Source organism: Lipotes vexillifer, unplaced genomic scaffold (assembly GCF_000442215.2).
Source record: "Lipotes vexillifer unplaced genomic scaffold, Lipotes_vexillifer_v1.1 scaffold445, whole genome shotgun sequence".
Taxonomy (NCBI): domain Eukaryota; kingdom Metazoa; phylum Chordata; class Mammalia; order Artiodactyla; family Lipotidae; genus Lipotes; species Lipotes vexillifer.
This window is the reverse complement of record NW_006774995.1, coordinates 2,176,411-2,190,774: the sequence shown is the minus strand read 5'-3', so window position 1 is coordinate 2,190,774 and position 14,364 is coordinate 2,176,411. Positions and strand designations below refer to the sequence as shown.

The following is a 14,364-nucleotide window of genomic DNA, read 5'->3' as shown; positions in this document are numbered from 1 at the left end:
ATATGATATCACCTATATGTGTAATCTAAAATATGGCACAAATGAACCTATCTACGCAATAGAAACAGACCCACAGACATAGAGAACAGATTTGTGGTTGCCAAGGGAGGGGGAGGAGGGGAGAGGGATGGACTGGGAGTTTGGGGTTAGTAGATGCAAACTATTACATTAAAAAAAAAAATTTTTTTTTTGTCACTCCACGTGGGATCTTAGCTCCCCGACCAGGGATTGAACTTGGGCCACTGCAGTGAAAGCGCCGAGTCCTAACCATTGGACCACCAGGGAATTCCCCAAACTATTACATTTAGAATGGATAAACAACAAGGTCCTACTATATAGCAGAGGGAACTATATCCAATCTCCTGGGTTAAACCATAATGGAAAAGAATATTTTAAAAAATGTATACATGTGTATAACTGAGTCACTTTGCTGTACAGCAGAAATTAGCACATCATTGTAAATCAACTATACTTCAGTAAAATAAAGAAAAAAGAGTATGTATTATTCCTACATTTGGAAGAAAAACACCAATAAGGATGTTGCCATTTAGGATGGAAGGAAAGGAGATTTTTCTAATATGCTATAGTAGATCAGATTCAGTTTATGTCTCTCCATTTCAGGTTTGAGTCCCTGGCCAGATTCCCAAGCTCTGTAAAAAACTGAAAGTTTGACTCCCTAGATTTCTGAATCTGTTTTCCCACTGATTCATAGCCTGGTGTTTCTTATGCAGCCTGTGCAGCCATCTTGGCAAAACAGAGATGCCACAGTAGACAAGCAGGGAAGAAGTCCTTTCCTGAGAGCTCAGCTAGTGCTTGCTGACAAATAGAAAAGAAACAGCTTTGCTGTTTAGGACCTTATAGATGGTTTAATTTACTTTGGTAGTAAAAATGAAAGCAAGGACTAAATATGCTCTGACAACAAAATCACCAAAAGACATTAAGAATGCATGCTATTCAGCATACAAATATACAGATCACCTTTTTGTATTTGGCAATAATGTTTAGATTTCAAAGTGCATGGTAGAATAATGAAACAGTATCCTACTTTCCACAATGCTGAAGCTCTATCCAGTTGTCTGGGGTTTTGTTTTCTGCCCTCAACTTGCTGAAATAGAGCACTTCATCATTCTCATCATTCATGGCATGTCTTGTTTTCTCAAAGTGCACGACCATACCTCTCTTCTGTGTGAAAGATAGCTTTTACTACAAGGAAAAGACACTTTCCATCTTACAAGCCATAAAAATTTTCATTTCGTATCACATTTTCATGAAACATGAATTTAATATTTTTCTCTTGGCTTAACAATTTTCTAAGTGTTTTTTTTTGTTTGTTTTTCACTTTTTATTGATCTTTAATCACTATGGTTTCCTAAAACATTTTACCTTTCTCTGGCTTCTCTCCTCTTCTACCACCACCTCCTATTTCCTTGTTATCCATAAATAAAATCCAAAGTATATTAGATTCATCCCAGTTAAAAGAATTCTTGAAGAAAAGCCTTTTAGAAATCAAGGAATTATACAGGCTAACTCTATAACTTATCTGTTTTGTAATATTTCCCATTTTGAATGTGGATTCTTTTCTAATAGGATACATCTGTATTTTTTTTTTGCTTGTTGTATCACTATAAAAAGTAAATCACTATGGTTTCCTAAAACATTTTACCTTTCTCTGGCTTCTCTCCTCTTCTACCACCACCTCCTATTTCCTTGTTATCCATAAATAAAATCCAAAGTATATTAGATTCATCCCAGTTAAAAGAATTCTTGAAGAAAAGCCTTTTAGAAATCAAGGAATTATACAGGCTAACTCTATAACTTATCTGTTTTGTAATATTTCCCATTTTGAATGTGGATTCTTTTCTAATAGGATACATCTGTATTTTTTTTTGCTTGTTGTATCACTATAAAAAGTAAATAAGGAAAGTAAAGGAATATCTTGTGACAGTTTGCAAATTAATGACAGTTGAATCAGGAGCCCTAATTCTCAGTTACAACCAAGGTATGTTCACTATTAATATATAGAATTTTTTTTTTTTAATTCCTGAAAATAGACCTTTCTATGAAGGAAAACATGGATCTATTGCTGGTGCTAATTTCTCTGCGAAGACTACGGGTCACTTCTACCTGGTGTACAGCTTCTTTTTTCTGAGTAACACCAAAGACTTCTTTAATCTTCCTGGCATCAACACTTTGTCAATAACCTGAAGGAGGACATGAAGGAGTAAAGCAAAAGTAAATAACTATGACCTCATACACAAAGCCTGAAATTAAAGGAAAACAGCCAGAAATACAACCCATATGGTCATTTTTCTCTGTACATGCTCAGATGACAACAGGAAAATATGTGAGGCACATACAGATGTGTGTGTACCAGACAAAATACACTGCAAACGATCCTAAACTAGGTTCAGCTCTGACTGCTGAATGACCTTGTATGAGGTGGGCAGCAGCTCTCAGCCTCAGTCTCCCTCGGCTGCTTGGAGTCTTGTTGTAAAAGATGCAAACACTACAGAGGTTTAAGGAGAACTGGAGTCTTCCTTCATTTGTTTGACATTTCTAGTCCTATGGCTTTCTATGCTTTCTGGGCTTTCTATGCTGTTCCATTGATCTATGTGCCTGTTTTTGTGCCACATACCTAGATTTTTCATTTTATCATCTTTTGATGATCAGAGGAACTAAAATTTAGCACAGACAAAAAAAAAAATTCATTTTGAATTTTAGGCCTGTTGTCTCATGTTTGTTTGGAATTATAACTGTTCAGAGCTCATAAAAAGAATATATTATATATATAATAAACACCTGCAGCACAAGCAAGGTAAGAGCTAGGAAAGATTCTTTTGAAGCCAGAATATCCTGTCCTTTAAATTGCAGGTACATTTTGACACGAAGATACTCACACAAAAAAAAAAAATCTAAAAAGACAAGAGAAAACTGGCTCTGTGAGAAGGGCTATTTGATCAGTTGAACAGATGAGGCCAAAACATTCACTTACTCTCTTTACCAGAGTCCATCTACTTGGCCTTGTGCTGCAAGGACTCAGGAAAAAAATATTATCCCTTTCCTTGTGTGACTGGACAGATGCAGGGAAACAACATAAGTCAACAAAACGGTGCCAGGCTTTTGGGCCACCCTGAAAATAGCTCTGGGCTTTATGGTCTGTTGTGAGCTTCCAAACAGTCTTCCTCATTTTTCCTGACTACCCTCTTCCACCTCCTCTACTATGTCTCCTCTAAATATGTACAAGCATGCACATCCCTCATCTAAGTGTGCATGAAAATGCATTGCAGAGTCCTGGAGCGTGTAACAGGAGGACATGTGTGTCATTATGAATGTGGACAAGAGTTGTAACCAAACAGGCAGTGAACAACTCCCAAAAGCAATCTTCCTATCTGCTCACTTGTCACCAGCACTACCCAGAGAAGAGTGTTTTTTCTTTTTTTTTTCTGCTCAGCTGTTAGGTCCCAAAGTCCTTTTTATCTTTTCCTTTGGTATTCTTCCCACTGATGTCAACTGGCATAGAAAACTAGGAAGACAGTTTCCCCTACCCCAGAAGAGACAGGTCTAGTGGGTCAACAGCATATAATACACTACTGGGAATAGGAAATAGGAAGGAATCATAGAAGAGCTAGTGTTTACTGATTGCTTACCTATTAAGTATCAGATATTATGTTAAGTGATTATTATGTAATACTATTCATTATTATTATTCCATTTTACAGATTAGGAACTTAAAGCCCCGAATGGTTAAGTCCCATTGTCTGAAGTCACCCAAATAGAAAGTGGCACACACAGCACCTGAACCCTTCTCTATCAAGCTCCAAAAATCTCAGTGCTTACTTCTGTGCCACAGTGATACCAATGGAGGGTAAGGATATGCCACTTCAGTCACCTGCTTACTACACAGAGCACACAGGGGTGGATGATGGCTTAAAAGAGCTTCACACAGTTTAACAGAGTGGTTCACAAACCTTAGTGACATAAGAACTCTCCTGGCGAGCTTGTTTAAAATAGATTTGTAGGTTCTTCTCCAAAGCTACTAATCCAAACCTTTGAGAGTAGGGCCTGGATAACCAGCATCTTTAACAAACTCTACTGGTGATTCTTACATAGATGGCCTTTGTCCCACCTATGAAAAAACACTGGTTGAACAGCTCTTAACAGGCTATTCCTCTAATCCAGCAGTTCTCAAAATGAGATTCCCAGAGGAGTGAGCAACAGCAACACCTGGGCATTTGTTAGAAATGTAAATTCTTTTTTTTTGTTTTTTGTTTTTTTGTTTTTTTTTTTGCGATACGTGGGCCTCTCACTGTTGTGGCCTCTCCCGTTGCAGAGCACAGGCTCCGGACGCGCAGGCTCAGCGGCCATGGCTCACGGGCCCAGCCGCTCCATGGCATGTGGGATCTTCCTGTACCGGGGCACGAATCTGTGTCCCCTGCATTGGCAGGCAGACTCTCAACCACTGCACCACCAGGGAAGCCCTAGAAATGTAAATTCTTGAACCTTACCCCAGATCTAAGACACTCTAGGGGTGGGACCCAGCAATGTTCGTTTTAACAAGATGATTTGGATGCACATTAAACTATAAGAAAGAATGCTCTAACAATCTAACCTTTTATAAGGTTATCATGTAAAATATTATAATTTGTTTACCCAAACTCTGATTTGGCTATTAGAATATCCCTTTGCCCTTTGCATCCGTTCCTCTTTTTTTCCCCCTTTGGCTGTGCAGCTTGTGGGATCTTAGTTCCCTGACCAGGGATTGAACCCGGGCCCTTGGCAGTGAAAGCCCAGAGTCCTAACCACTGGACTGCCAGGAATTCCCAAATATCCCTTTGTATAGCAATACTTAATTGGAATTTTGCCTAACTAAAAAATTCTTCACCATCCTTCCTTCATCCAGTCCATTCTTCACAGTCTGTGAATGTTAGTCTGCAACACCATTGTGAGGAGAGTCCTGTGCTGAGTGACAGAAGGTTCATCATTATTCATTTAACAAATGAATATGTTAGATGCTAATCTCTAGAACTTGTGAATATGTTACCTCATATGGCAAAAGGGACTTTGCTCATGTGATACATTAAGGATCTTGAAATGGGTCACTACCCTGGATTACCCAGGAGGGCCTAAGGGTTCTTCTAAGAGGGAGGTAAGGACCCAGAGTCAGAGAAGGCAATGTGAGGATGAAAGGAGAGGTCAGAGTGATGTGGCATCACCAGGCAAGGAATGCAGGCAGCCTCTAGAAGTGGGAAAAGGCAAGGGAATGGACTCTCCCCCAGAGACTCCAGCCCTGCCAACCTGGTCTGGTGTTCTCACATCCAGACTTTAAAAGAATAAATTTGTGTTGTGTTAAGTCACTATATTTGTGGTAATTTGTTGTAGTAGCAATAGGAAGGAAACTAATACATTAGACATCCTCGAAATTAAGAATCAACGTTAAGAAAATAAGAAGCCGAGCTACAGACTGAGATAAAATAGTTACAGTGTATATATCTAATAAAAGACTTGTATCTAGAATATATAAAGACATCTTGCAACTCAATAATAATAACACAACCCGATTTAAAAATGGGCAAAAAAAATGTTAACAGATACTTCACAGAAGATACCTGGATGGCCATAAACACATGAAAAGATGCCTGAAATGATTAGTTATGGGAAGTGAAAATTAATACCAGGATGAGATCTTACTGAACATCCATTTGAATGGTTAAAATTTAAAAGATTATACCAACTGCCAAAGAGCAACTGGAACTTTCAGACAATGCTCAATGCTTGTAGGAGCATAAAATAGTAAAACCAGTTTGGAAAACAGTTTGTCAATTTCTTATAAAGTTAAATGTGTATTTACCTGTGACCCAGCAATTCCACTCCTTGGAATTTACTGGAAAAAATAAAAAGAGAAAAGAAAAGCAAAAGAAATCATATGCATACAATTATTCATAGTAGTTTTATTCATAATAGCCAAAAACTGGAAACACCCCAAATATTCACCAGTAGGTAAACAGGCACACAAAATGTGGTAAATCCATACCATAGAATACTACTCAGCAATAAAAAGGAACAAACTGCTGATATACACAACAATATAAGTGAATCCCAAAAACATTATGCTGAGGGATTTAAAAAAAAAAAAGCCATACACAAAAGAATATATACATACAATTCCATTTATATGAAATTCTAGAAAAGGCAAACTAATATATAGTGACAGAATGCAAATCAGTCATTGCTTGGGCCTGGACGATGGTGAAGATTTGATGGCCAAGGGGGAGGAGGAAACTCTGTGCAATAATGGAAATGTTCTATACCTTAATTGTGGTGATAGTTACACTGATATATGCATTTGTATGTAAATAACTCCTCAGTGAAATTGCTGTTGAAAAGACATAGTGATTAATAAAATGTTGGGGAAAATGAATGTAAAATACCATTAGACTGAGATAAGGGCCACAGCCAGAGCAGCAGGAACAGGGGTCAGTCTGTCCAGTGGCTGCATGTGGCAGCAGCAGGAGTCACCTTAAATGATCACTTAGAGTAGTTGGATAGACTTTGGGATTCTGTTATTAGGGCCAGTCTCATAGGTAAGGCATTCTGCTTGTTCAATGCTTGACAAAAGTTTTCTAATGAGAAGTTGTTAGGCAATATATGAGAAAGTCAATTCTACATATTTGGGGAAAAAGATTTTACATACAAAATCTGACACTTTGTACATACCTTGTACATCAGAGGACTGCACTAAATAGACTTGAGAGAGCTACCTGGAAATATTGTCAACAGGAAAGAGCTTTCTGAAATTGTTTGAATAGTAATAACTCTATTACAAAAACAAACGAGAAGAACATAGTCTTTGTCAGAACCTCAGGGATCCTCCACTTATTGTACAACTACCCCTTTGAAAATGGACAGCCTTGGGTTGACAAAGGCTCCCCACTGAGGCTGCAGCACAATAAAATGAATAAATAAATTACTTCTTATTGGTGTTTATCAGAATTGGCTCAAGGCAATGCGAGTGTTGTCCTTTGCAATAACAATGGAAGAATTTGTATGTAGACTACACAGTTGTAAGTACATGCATTACAATTAATCACAGAAGTTATTGTTAGGGATAATGATGCCTAGTTATTTCATCAGATGCTAAAACAATGCATTTGTAAGCTTGCGTGGCCCTCTTGACTTGGGGCAAGCCAAGCTACTCTTCTTTTGGAAACCTGCCTGTTAAAACTCAAGGTAGTAACCAAAACTCTAGCAAACACTCCTGATGCTACTTTTGTCCAGCTCTGTTCTGGCCGGTGAAGAGAAAGAATAAGAGGACATGACTTCTTCCACTCATTCATTCCTTCATCTAACTAGTAAAAGAGAGTCAGATAATGTTTGTTACAGTAATAGAATGGGCTGCCTCAGAGGGAGTTCAAAAAGAGGTGCATATCTAACCATAAGAAAGGGGTGGTGGAGGGGCTTCCCCGCCCTCCTTCCCTGGTGGCGCAGCGGTTGAGAGTCCGCCTGCCGATGCAGGGGACACGGGTTCGTGCCCCCGTCTGGGAGGATCCCACATGCCACGGAGCAGCTGGGCGCGTGAGCCATGGCCGCTGAGCCTGCGCGTCCGGAGCCTGTGCTCCACAACAGGAGAGGCCACAACAGTGAGAGGCCCGTATACCGCAAAAAAAAAAAAAAAAAAAAGGGGGGGGTGGTTTATGGAGGTGTGCTGGACTAAAAATGGTCCCCAAAGATGACCACACCCTAAACTGTGGAACCTATGAATATATTGCAGGTGTGATTAAGTTAAGGGCCTTGAGACAGGGAGATTATCTGGGGTTATCTGGGTATGCCCTATAAGTTGGTGGGGGGCAATAGAATAAGAGTCAGAGAAGGAGATGGGATGATGGAAGTGGAGGTTGGAATAATGTGTCTGAAGGTGGGAGAAGGGGCCACAAGCAAAGGACCACAGGCAGCTGGAAAAGGCAGGGAAACAGATTCTCCCCTAGAGCCTCCAGGAGAAATGCAGTTCTGTTAATTCCTCGTAAGATCCATTTTGGATTTCTTACCTCCAGAACTGTAGGATAATGAATCTGTCTTGTTCTAAGCTGCTGAATTTGTGATAATGTGTTAGAGCAGCAGTAAGAAAGTAATACAGGCAAGATTCTAGATTCTATGAGAATTAGACCAAGAGACATGTATTTATGATTCTAAAATTTGAAATTTAAAATGTTGTTATATTAAGATCACTTGCAAATTCTACACCCACCATGCTCTTTCCAAACTCAAAAGACTGTATCCCTCCTTTAGTGTATATATGTGTGTGTTTTCAATAAATATACACCCCACCTCGGTTTACAAACTGATGAAAACGAAGTCAAGATACGGAAACAGAAAGGGGATATAAGACCCCTCTTTCCCATTTGCCCTCATTAGTTCTCTCCTTGCCCCACTTTGGCCACCAAAAACTCTAACTCATCTAACTCATTTGCTCATTTCACCTGGATCTGTTATACCATGTATCCTTGTATTCTTCCAACAAAAACAAGTTCTAGTTTGCCTTTATGTAACTTACCAGGTCTCACTTCCTACCCCTAGCACTGAGATAACACCTCATTTCCAAGAACCTACCTCCTACCTATTTTCATTACTTGAAAGAGCCAGCAGTTTGGCACAAAAGCTAGCATTTCTTATAAAATCCAGAGTAATAATTTTGGTGCCCCATTCCAACTGGGGTAAAGAATGGCCTCTGGAGGACCAGTCTAGCAAGGCTAATATGACTGGCCATTAAAATGTTAGGAAAGAAAGGGTGGAGACATTAATTGAGCATCTACTATGCACCAGACGCATTACATAAACATACATTTTATCCTTAAATGAGCTTGCGAGTATTATTTTCTCTTTTTAGATGAAGAAACAGAGGCACAGAGTGGTTAAGTAACTTGCCCAAGGCTACCCAACTAAAAAATGACAGTGCTAAGACCTGAACTCAGGTGTTCCCTGACATTTTTAGCTAAGTAACTGCAAAAGAATTTTGGGTAGAATAAAAAGCTTCCACCATCCGCGTGGGTGACTTGCCTTAGGTGCCCACAGTCCCAGGGTTGGCCCCCTGCTCTTTGATGTAGAATCTTCAACTGCCACCTCATTCCAATCCCTGATTTTAATTCCACCCTCCATTTGATGGTGCATTTGTTTCTTGTCAGCCTGAGAGCAGGAAATGGAAGCAATCTCTTTTAGCACTTAGCACTTCAGTATTTTGCATCAAATGCAAAATCTGGTGGGTTTTCCTGGGCTCCTGCTCTGCTGTCAGCGCTCCCATCCAGCACCAGCTGCAGGAGGGAAAAATTACTTTTCTGTGGGACTGAGCTCAGAGGCCTGAGGAAAACACCAGAATCATTTCCTTGGGTTCCATCAAGAGCCAAAGCCTCTTGGCCTGAATCGGGGACGACTTACAAGTGAGGGCAGGCTATCCAATGCCGTGATTCTATGATTCTCTCCTCCAGGGTCATAGGCCAAGCGTGAGCCCTAGAGAGGCAGGACAAAATGAGTCCAGACGCCCGGAAGAGAACTTGAGGCTAACCAAAAATTGGCCTCCTATTTTCTTTTTATTTATCCCAGAGAGACATCAAGAGAAATATACTGCTCTTACTAAGCCCCAGTTCTCAGCGGAGGCAAAAAGAATCACAAGTAACCATTCCCTAAAAGTCAATTTTGAAATAGGGGGCTCCACAAAATATGGAGCACGCAATTTTGTATTTCTTGATAAATTGGGGTCAGAAAGTGTTACCATAATTGGCATATAGTATTTGTGTCCCTGGAGCCTAAATGTGTAGGGATGGGAATGGGGGTAATTAAGCACTCTTGTTTCTCGAGTTTGTTGGCCGGCAGCTCATTTATGCTTGATGACCATCCAGAAGACACCAGACCCATCTGCATATGCGTGTCATGCCGTGCCTGACTAATGCTTCCTGACGTGCTGTTGATTTAAGGTTAAAATCCCATACAGCGGAGAATTTCCCTGGTCTCCAAAGGTTCAAAAATAATGATGCGTGGAGGATAAAGATGTGCCATTTATTTTATTCCTCTTCCTGCATCAGAGACCAAAAAAGAAAAAAAAAAGTTATTTAAAGGCAAAGATAAGAAAAAGGCACTTTAATACAATTACATTTTCAAAAGACTTGTCGAAAAAATATCTTCGGCTGCCAAGTCAGCAATTTTCCAACGATATCCTAACAGGACAAAAGGATTAATGGAAAAGAAATTATCACGGGAAATTTAACTATAGTTTAAAGAACAGCATGTGGTACGCAGCATATTATTACTTTTTTATTCATGACTTGCCTCAGAGAACCCCCAAAAAAATCTAACCAAACTGACAGACAGTGGCCCGGTATTATGACCTTGTGAATACCAAATCTGTGCAATAATTATATCCGTCTGATCTGCTGTGCTCTGACTCACTGCATCCTTTACTGCCTTCTTTAAAGCACGCAGCAAGCAGGATCCTTCCTGATTTGCAGAGAGAATCTGAAGCATCAGGAGACAGAAAGACCTTCCAAGGAGCAGAGGAGAGGCCTATGGGGAGAAATATGCCAAGAGCCCTCCCCTCTCCCACTCCCACCCCCGTCCTCCCCTCCTCAGCCCACCCCCAATCCTCCGTCATCAGCTATGACTCCTTTCTAACCTCCAGCCAAACAGAGCCTTCTTTCCATCCAGACAATGGGGAATGCTGACCAGGCTTGAGCAATTGGGTTAATGTGACTCCTGGGTTTTCCTTAGAGATTTTAATTTCAGAAGTTAGAAGATTTATGCCAAGGGGTGATTTGGTGAACATTTTTTATCTTGAAAAGTGCATGAATTTTGGTAAATTTCCATGGGAAATATAGGAGCACTATTCCTGTGCTTACATCAACTTTCAATTTATTCAAGACCTGCTTACCCAGTTTGTGTGTTATTTATATTTTTAATTCTCCTCTCTCTCACTGTCTATCTTTATAGCCATTTTAATGCTCTCAAAACTTTCATAGTAGCATGGCAAGGAATACATTTCACTACCTTATAGTGAAATACCGGAGTATGGGGAGAAATTTAAAATCCTAGTTACTTCATATTTTCAGCAATTTAATACAGTACATGGTGGGAGAGAAGAATAAATCATTGCTATAATTAAAATTTGGTGATTGGCTGTACATTTTGTTTATTTTACTATTAATATTTCAAACAGTATTTAAGAGCTGACTATATGCAAAATATTCTGAAAAAGAATTATGTGATAGAAGAGAAAGAAGAAAAAGACATGGTCTGCAGCCTGATAATCACATCTTCTATTTGGTTAATGCAATTTTCAAAGTGTTCTCACTTTGAAATAATATTTATTCCTTCAGTAATACATATTGAACATCTACTATGTATCAAGCTCTGAGATAGGTTCTGAATATACATTAAATTTCTCACTGGCAGAAATCGAGTCTCATTATTTTCAACTAAACATCCAGCTCTTAATGGCTACCATTTTACTGAGTACATGTTATATGCTAGGTACTAGATTAAGTAATTTATCAACAATAATGACACCCGGAATTCATTGACTTCATCAGAGCCGAGTTTTGTGTGCTGGGAGACAATTCCCAATGGGTCTCTTGCGTTCTTGCACATCTTGCAAACAGACGCCCTGACTGACTTTGTTCTGGACTGTCTTTTCTAGGACGTTTGTATAGCTAATAACCTTGGAAGATACAGAGATTTTTTCCATCAGGGCAAAGGTGCAGGTTTACTTTGGAGTTCCCCGAGAGCAGAATTTCTCCCTGTAACAAACCCATGGCACGTGCAGGCTTCACCCGGCTCTCAGGGTTTTGCCTCATGGGAAGTAGAGCTCAGGTAACCAGCATAATCGCTGATCCTCTAGCTACCGCTATTGTTATGAGTAAGAAAGTCATTCATCTCTGACCCAGGAGTTTTGTGTCTTTTGCCCAGCATCTGTGAAACTGTGGCAGGCTCACTTGTTAGCTTACAAGTAGGGTAAAACCACAGGCCCTTCGGAAACTATTCATATTGTCCTGACCTTAGAGATAAAGAATCCAAGGCTTAGAGATGTTAAAAACCTGCTCAAGGTCACAGAGCTGGTCTTCCCTTCCCACTTCCCAATACTTTTTGCTTATAGTGAATGCCCTGCTTCCAGCCCAGGGTGCAATCATCCAAAGTTATGAGTGTGAGAAATGCCTCTAAGGGAACACAATGATTGAGGCAGGGGAGCCAGCAGGCCAGGGAGGGAAATAATAAGCCCTTTCTCAGTGAGTTGGGTTGCTTTGTGTTCTACAGATCAAGCTCAAGGCTTTGCTCTTGATGAGACAAACAGGACTAAAGTACTGAGTCAGAGGAAGATTGAAGAGTCGTGTTTTGGAAAGTGATTCTCTTGCAAGAACTGTCACGGGGCAGCAGGCTGGGCTTAGAAGCAAGAATGGGAGCCAAGTCAGAGAAGGGAGAGATGGCGGCACAGACAGCACCAGGAAGGCTATTACTGCCGCTCAGAACAGGGTGTGATGGGACTAGAGGCACACCCACAGTCAGCATTCTCACTTCAGAGCTACTGAGAATAAGGTGACCTATCAAACTCTAAGATCTGACTCATACTGAGAAGTTGCTCTGGAAATAAAAAAGCCTATTGGCTGCCAAAGCTGTTGGCTTAGAGTATCTTTCCCATTTGACTCAGAAAGAGGATAGAGACCACAGGGATGGGCCTCTGAATATCCTCCCAGATGTAGATCTACTGACCGATGTTCAGTGCAGGGGCCTGAACATTCCCAAGCTAACAGGCACTGTGGGCAATGATAGGAACCTGTCCCCTGAGAGAAAACAGGAAGTGGGCCCCCTAAGGTCTGACTTCTGCCACTAGAAGGCAGTTTCTCAATGAGATAGGCAGCATGGGCTGTCAGCATAGCGTCTCAGTAGGAAAATGAGAGTGTGAAAATGATTTTCCTCGTATCAGAGGGCTTAGCGTGTCCCAAACTTGAATTGCACCCCAGAGTGAGTCAGAATCCTAAAGAGCATATCAGGGATGATTTAACATTAAAAAAAAAAAAAAAGATTATGTAGAATCAGGAGGCACAGACTACCCTCCCAAATTCAGCAGATCTAAACACATGGACATTCCTGATTTCCACACACTGGGACATTTTTTGTGATCCTCTGGGGAAAATCCACAAGTGCTATTAATAACCTTTGACCTTAAAGATACATCACGGTCAAACAGATCAAGTCATAATTAGGAAGTACAGTCTAAGAGGTAAAGGTCAGACGCTGCACTAAAATACTGCGCAATATACAGAGCACTGTGCAGAAGTGCTGATGCAGGAGAAATAACTATTGATTAAATCTGGTGCTTCAAATCACTGCTAATGCCATAAAATTTAATGGATTACAAAGGGAATGCACAAACCACAAGGAAAGCTATGGGAAACACAGCTTCAGTGACTCTCCTAATTAAGGCAAGTTCAGAACACATACACTGAATTTTTTTTTTTAATCCAAACCTTTAAAGATGGGATAAAAATGGCATCTTTATTTAAACTTGCCTAACATAGCTTTCCATCCCCTCTTGAAGAGAATTTACTACTCACATAAGGAACAGCCCTGGAGACTGCAGGGCTGTGTCTTTTCTTTACAGCCAGCAGAATGTGGACTTTGAAAAGTTCAAGCCAAATGTCCCCACAGTCCTCAGTCAGACTCCCTGCTTGGTGCTGTCAGTGCCGGACAGCAGCAATGGAGGGCCAGCTTGGGTCAGCTCTCCCCATTGTCATTCTCTGTGGTCAGTCAAGTCTCCAAGAAGGACGCTAACGGGAGGTCTTGTTCTCTTTCTGCTTTGCTCGGTGAGGAAGATGATTGTTCAGCATATCGCGAGCAGCCTTAACGGCTCTTCTCAGAACATGGCAGAAGGACCATCCCATCCCCTGATGGCAGTGCATTCAGTTGCCCCCCTCATTTTCATCCTGGGCACAGCTGCCAGGGTGAGCCACCCCAAAGATGCCTGAGCCTGTGATTTCACTTTACAAAAAAAGGTTCTTGGTTACACAAAATAGACGTTAACTTTGGCTTTCTTAATTAGAAAAAGAATGTTCTGGAAGAAGGGCAGAGAGGTCAGAGAATCAATATGCAGCCTAGGGAACCCGGTGCAAAAACAGACATGCATCAAGTGAGGCAAAGCACAGCTAAGATGGGGACACGGAAATGATCTACTCAGAGCTCTGTTCTAGGCACCACTTCCTGTGTCAGAACCACAGCTCGGCTCACCACCACACTCGTGGACTCAATCTCTTTTCACTCTCAGGATTCAAAGTCCCAGGCTGGAGCATCCATCTGGCAGAACATGATCACATGCCTAACCCAGACCTGCCT

General features: G+C 40.7%; 1 non-coding gene across 1 annotated transcript; it reads right to left on the bottom strand.

Annotated features, from left to right (window-relative positions):
- Nucleotides 1-213: 213 nt before the first annotated feature.
- TRNAE-UUC (transfer RNA glutamic acid (anticodon UUC)) lies at nt 214-285 on the bottom strand. Its single transcript has one exon. It is a non-coding gene; the product is annotated as a tRNA-Glu (tRNA).
- Between the last annotated feature and the right edge of the window lie 14,079 nt (nt 286-14,364).